Raw genomic sequence first — 7204 nt, forward strand, 5'->3', positions numbered from 1 at the left:
TCTCAGCTTGTTTAATTGTGGCGCATGGGTCACAGTGATGAATAACCTGTGCAATGGCATCCATAGTTAAGTCCACCCCTCGGTCTCTAGCCCATTTGTATGTTGCATCTCTTCCTTGATGACCTGAGGTCTCATGGGCCCACCGAGCTAGAAATAATTCACCCTCGTTCTGCCAGTCCAGGTCTATTTGTGCCACCTTAATTTTGGCAGCTCGGTCTACCTGATGGTTATTTTGCTATATATTTCTTCAGTAGCCCGACTCTTGGGCACATGAGCATCTACATGGCTCACCTTTACAACCATATTCTTTGTTCGGGCAGCGATGTCTTTCCACAGTTCAGCAGCCCAAATAGGTTTACCCCTTCTTTGCCAGTTATTTTGCTCCCACTGCTGTAACCACCCCCATAAGGCATTTGCCACCATCCATGAGTCAGTGTAAAGATAGAGCATTGGCCACCTCTCCCGTTCAGTAACATCTAAGGCCATCTGGATAGCCTTTACCTCTGCAACTTGGCTTGATTCGCCTTTCCCTTCAGTGGCCTCTGCAACTTGTCGTGTGGGGCTCCACACAGCAGATTTCCATCTGCGATGCTTCCCCACAATACGACACGATCCATCTGTGAACAGGTCATATTTCTTTTCATCCTCTGGTAGTTCATTGTATGGTGGGGCTTCTTTAGCACGTGATACTTCTTCTGCTGTTCCAAACTTTTTACCTTCAGACCAATCCATGATGACCTCTAGGATTCCTGGATGGTTGAGGTTCCCCATCCGTGCTCGCTGCGTAATCAACACAATCCACTTACTCCAAGTGGCATCAGTAGCATGATGGGTGGAAGGAACCTTTCCTTTAAACATCTAGTTCAACACTGGCAGTCGAGGTGCCAGAAGGAGCTGTGTTTCAGTACTGACTACTTCAGAAGCAGCCCGAACCCCCTCATATGCAGCTAAGATCTCCTTCTCAGTTGGAGTATAGCGCTCATCAGACCCCCTGTACACCCGACTCCAGAATACCAGGGGTCGGCCTCAGGTCTCTCCTGAGGCTCTTTGCCACAAACTCCAAGTGGGACCCTTTTCTCCAGCAGCAGTATAGAGGATGTTCTTCACATCCTGTCCCATCCGTACTGGCCCCAGGGCCACAGCACGGGCTATCTCCTGCTTGATCTTCTCAAAAGCCTGCTGCTGCTCAGGGCCCCATGTAAACTTATTCTTCATTCACGTCACATGATAAAGTAGGCTTACAATGAGGCTGTAGTTTGGAACATGCATTCTCCAAAAACCCACTACGCCCAGAAATGATTGTGTCTCTTCCTTATTAGTGGGCGGAGACATGGCAATGATTTTGTCGATCACATCTGTTGGGATGTGACGATGGCCATCTTGCCACTTTATGCCTAGGAACTGAATTTCCTGGGCAGGTCCTTTCACTTTGCTTCGCTTAATAGCGAAACCTGCACAGAGAAGGATCAGGATTATTTGCTCTCCTTTCTCAAAAGCTTCCTTTGCTGTGTTGCCCCACACAATGATGTCATCAATGTACTGTAAGTGCTCAGGAGCACCTCCCTGTTCCAGTTCAGCTTGGATCAGCCCATGGCAAATGGTTGGGCTATGTTTCCACCCCTGGGGCAAACGATTCCAGGTATACTGAATGCCCCTCCAGATGAAAGCAAACTGTGGCCTAGATTCTTTGGCCAAAGGAATGGAGAAAAAGGCATTAGCAATGTCAATGGTGGCATAGCATTTGGCTGCTTTTGACTCCAGTTCATATTGGAGTTCTAACATATCTGGCACAGCAGCACTCAGTGGGGGTGTGACTTCATTCAGGCCACGGTAGTCTACAGTCAGCCTCCATTCTCCACTGGCTTTACGCACTGGCCATATGGGGCTGTTAAAAGGCGAATGAGTTTTGCTGATCATTCCCTGACTCTCCAGTTGACGAATCAACTTATGAATGGGGAGCAAGGAATCCCTGTTGGTGTGGTACTGCCGCCTGTGCACCGTTTTTGTAGCTATCGGTACCTGTTGCTCTTTTACTCGTAGCAACCCCACAACAGATGGATCTTCTGGTATGCCAGGCAAAACAGATAACTGCTTAACACCTTCTGTGTCTACAGCAGCTATTCCAAAGGCCATCGATACCATTTGGGATCCTTAAAGTATCCCCAGCATGACTTCACCAGGGGCAAATCCTGATTGACCAACTAGCAGCCTTCTATGATGGTGTCACTGTATCAATGGACAAGGGAAGAACCACTGATATCACCTACCTCAATTTCAGTAAGGCCTTTGATATGGTACCTCACAACATACTTCTCTCCAAATTGGAAATATATGGATTTGATGGGTGGACTGTGGACAAAAAAGGGGACGGAATATTCAGCTGAGTCTGAAAGGACAAGGGGAAATGGTTTAAAGCTCAAAGAGGGTATTTTTTAGATAAGGAAAAACTCTTCTACGGTGAGGGTGGCGAGGCACTGGAACAGGCTGTCTCATCATGTGGTGGATGTCCCATCCCTGAAGACTCTCAAGGAGAGGTTGGATCAGGCCCTGGCCAACCTGATCTAGCTGTGCATGTCACTGCTCCTTGCACAGGACTTGGACTAGATGGCATTCAGAGGTCCGTTTCCACCTCTAAGGATTTTATGTTGTCATGACCAGCTGGGTAGATGAGGAAAGAGCAGCGGATGCTGTGTACCTTGAATTCAGCAAGACACTGAATTGACATTGTCTCCCACAACATCCTCATAGGTAAGCTTAGAAAGTGTGGGACAAACACTGGATAGCAAGGTGGATCGAGAACTGGCTGACAAGCAGAGCTCAGAGGGCTGTGATCAGTGGCACAGTCTAGCTGTGCTTCCCTTAGGCAGAGACTGAAAGGCTGAGAGACCTGGGGCTGTTCAGCTGGGAAAGAGAAGGTTGAGAGGGGATCAGTGTTTGCAAATACCTGAATCATAGGTGTCCAGTGGATGGGGTCAGATGATTTTCAGTGGTGATCAGCATCAGGACAAGAGGCAATGAGTACAAACTGGAACACAGGAAGTTCCACGCACGCAAGCAATCTGACCCTCGCCTCCAATCTGGTAACTGAGGCACTGCACTCAATGTCGTGGGTGGCATAAATCACTCAGGAGATGGCAACAACGTGGGGCTCTGGTATCCTGCAGACCTTGCTGATGCTACTTTAAAAACTGAGTGTAAGTTAGGAATTAAAACCAGTTCCCTTACTGTGAATGCTGATTAGTGTCTTTTACAGAAAGACAGAATACAGAACATTGTATTCTTAATTTTAAAATCAATGAATCTTGAACCCATTCACCATTGAGATATTTAAGAATCATTTCATTTCAGCTTCATTTTTATATTATTGTCTACTGCTAAAGATAAAAACAGTAGCCTTAAGTGTGGCACAAACACTATTTCTTACCTCCAAGACCATGAATATTTTCTTTGATGTCTCTGTTACATGATGCAATTGGCAAACATCTTGATGACTTAAGTTCTTCATGGCATCAATTTCTGTTCCAACACAAGGCAAGTCATCCTTAAGAGACCATAAAAGCAAGCTATGAAATTGCTAACTAATTTGGCATACCAAGTACCACATCTAACTACTGTGTAACATAAGATGTCAAAGCCTGTGACAGTACACAATTCAACATCAACTCAGCAATGGCTGACATTACTCCCATAGGAATTCTAAAACACAGATCAGCGAAAGCTGAAATGTAAAATATCCAGTATTTTCATTAGCACTTTGTTAAAGTTGCTGCAATAATGTTGAACTTCCTCCATTTTACAGCCAGAGAGTATTGCCCTCTGAACAACGAGGAACAAGATTTGTGGTGTTCTGCTCATCTTTTTCCAATCCTACAGCATCCTTCAAAAGGCAATGGCACTAGTAGGCTGCATTTCTATATACCACTTCCCTGTGTTCTTGTGAACTCCACAACTCCAACAGAAGGTGTTATCATATTTAAATATCTTTCGGCTTACCCCTAAAGCAACTTGGTCCATGATTTTTGTTGCAACTTCTTCACCAGTAAGAAGATGCCGTCCGAGTTTCACCTCTGCGAAACCACCTAAAATTCAAAACAAAAATGCTTAAAGTTGAGTGTGAATTCTTCTCTAATATAATGGTACAGGGAAAGCAGAGTACCTAGCATACATTGTGTGTAATGTTTTAATTAGAGGGAGAGGTGATCAGCGTAATCAATTTCCAACTGGTTTCAAAATTCAATTTCAAGTTTATACACGTGAAACCTGATGTAGGGATCTTATAAGAGCAGTTAATCTATTCTCAGATAAAGAGAGTGCTGAGTCAGAGTGTTAGGCACGCTGTTTCTGTACAAAGATCATGCTTACCCGTTCCAATTGTTTCATGTAATTCATAGTACTTGAGAATTTCCTGGTAGCTGATGGCAGACATCCTGAATTCCACAAGACCTTGAGATCCTCCAAGCACCTGCAGTGAGGAAGAGCCAGCAGGGTTTACATCCTACTTAGGACACACTCTTAGAAGCAGAAGGGGCAGCTCCAGCACTGCCCATCTCCTCACCAAAGCACATCCTGTCTCACCTGGCAGTAACAAATCACACTGCATGGCTCGGACTTCCCTATTGCTAACAGTACAGAACACTGCTCAGAGCTTCGTGCCACAGAGCAGCAGCAGGGCTGTACTACAGCTTTAGAATCATGTCACCACTGCTACCACAAGCACTAAACCAGATCTCTCAGCTCCTCATCCAGACGCCTCTTGGACACTGCCAGGGACAGTGACCCCGCCACCTCTCTGGGCAGCCAGTAGCCTATCCTAATTCTGTTTCTCTCCCTGAGAGACAAAGTTCTTCCTTATGCCTAACCTAAACCTCTTCTGGTACAACTTGGGGCCATTTCCTTGAGTCCTGTTTGTTGCCTGGGAGAAGAGGCCAAACCTCTCCTCATGGCAAGGAGCTTCAGGAAGTTGTAGAGTGCTATGAGGCCTCCTCTGAGCCCCCTCTTCTGCAGACTGAACAATCCCAGCTTCCTCAGCCGCTGTTCATAAGACTTGTGCTCCAGACCCCTCACCAGTTTCGTTGCCCTTCTCTGGACACGTTCCAGGGCCTCAATGTCTTTCTTGTAAGGAGGGGCCTAAAACCAAACACAATACTCGAGGTGCGGCCTCACCACAGCTGAGTATAGGGGGATGATCACCTCCCTGCTCCTGCTGGCCACATTATTTCTAATGCAGGCCAGGAGGCCGCTGGCCCTCTTGGCCACCTGGGCACGCTGCTGGCTCGTGTTCAGCCAAGCACCCCCCAGGTCCCTTTCCTTTTCACAGTCATCCAGCCACTCAGCCCCAAGCCTGGAACGCTGCATGGGGGTTATTGTGGCCAACGTGCAGGACCCGGCACTCGGCCTTGCTGAACCTCGTTAGGAAGCAGCGGGAGCCTCTCCCCATAGGGCTAAGCGGCCCAGCAGCGCTCTGTCCGTTAGCTGGGCCGTCTCAGCTTCGATCCCACCCTGCACACCCTGCTCCGGCACAGCGCAGACCGGCCTTTCTGCAGGCCGCCCCAGGAAGGGCCGCTCCACCCGATGAGCCCCGCCGCCTCAGCGCAGACACACGGAGCGCTACTCCCAGCCCCTCAACCTCCTTTCCAGGGCGACCCGGCCTCCGCCACATACCGGAACCGTGCTCCGACGGGCCGAAAGAGAGCGGGGCAGCCGGCAGCTGCACAGAGCGCGGCCCGGCCGGCAGCTCGCGTTCGAACTTCGCTGTCGGAACGCTCACTTCCGGTCAGGGTAGAGGATGGACCAATCACCGCAGCGCCGAAACCGGAACGGCTGTTGTCGCGCAGTGCATGATGGGAGGAAGGTAGGAACGGGATGCAGAGCGGAGCCACAGCGGCGCCATGTTGAGTGGGTCTCCGGCTTCACTGCCGCGCCGAAGGGAGATGGAACGCGGTGCTGAAACTGAATTTACGCAGTCCAAGGAGGCCTGGATTGCCGCATAACGCACGTTAATGACGAATCTGTCAGAGCCGTTTTATCACTTCCCCCCAAACGCACTTTGAGTGCTGTAGGAGCATCAGTGGAATTTTGAATAAACTCAGCATATTTTAGCAAAGCTGCAACAGCTGCGTGACAGAACTTTGGGAAAAAAATAATCTTTAACGAATGTTGAATAGTGTTATTTAATTATCATCTGGTAATTAAATTAATCAAACCAAGGGAATCACCTCCCAGCCAATCAGCTCCCAGACAAGCAGGTGTGACCAGCCCAAGCTGCTTCTGCACTCCAGGGCCCATGGAGTCTTCCCAAGGGGTCTCCAAGGACTCCCCTGTTGACTCCGGCTTCCAGTGCCCCCTAATGTGCCACAGAGGTTTCTCAGGGCCCCACAGTTTGCTCTGCAGATATCCAGACACGCCCCAGAGCAATCATGCGTGCTGCAGGGGGACCAAGAGACATCTCAGAGCACCCTAGTGCCTTCTGCATCCTGCTCAGTTTCTTGGACAGTTCCTTTAGAAAGAAAGCAGGACAGTAGGAATGCATGTGATGCGCTCTCATTGGGAACTGAGCTACTCCAATCCTGAGCTCAGGAGCTCAGTCTGCTGTCCCAGGCCCCCACATCCACTGTCTACCCCTCTGTTGCCCAAGGACATTTGGGACCTCCCAGGAATTGGAGGGTGCCAACCGTCTCATGCCTCCTCAGCTCCTATGCAAGGCCCTCACACCCTGTGCTGTGAGCGTCACCAACCACCACAGCCAGCTATCTGCAGGCTGAAATTCAAGCTCCAGCACAAGCACCTTCAGAATCAGCATCTCCAGCCCATGGCTTTCACCACCTGGCACATCTCCAAGGCAGTTTCTCCCTCTGGGCAAGTCAGCAGTGCCTCCAAAGAGTTTGCTGTCTCGGTAAGTCTCTGCCCACTGTTTCTTCTGGAGGAAAGCCCCGAGGAAAAGCTTTGCCACAGAGCCCCATAAGACCCCATAGAGCCCCATAGTGGTGGGAGCTCGCAGAGAGCTGTGGTGGGCTTCTGCAGAGCACGGCATCCTGCCCATGGGCACGGAGCAAGTCAGGGTTCTGCGGCTGGCAGAGGGGGGCCGTGCGGATGTGCTGCGGCGCTTCCCACTTTGTATCAGCAGGAGCCCCGCAAAGCCCTCGGCCGTGTCAGATTGGAGGCGCGGAGCAACTGGGGAAACGTAGAACGCACCTGCGTGTGCCGA

This window comes from Lagopus muta, chromosome 19 (genome assembly GCF_023343835.1).
Source record: "Lagopus muta isolate bLagMut1 chromosome 19, bLagMut1 primary, whole genome shotgun sequence".
Taxonomy (NCBI): Eukaryota; Metazoa; Chordata; class Aves; order Galliformes; family Phasianidae; genus Lagopus; species Lagopus muta.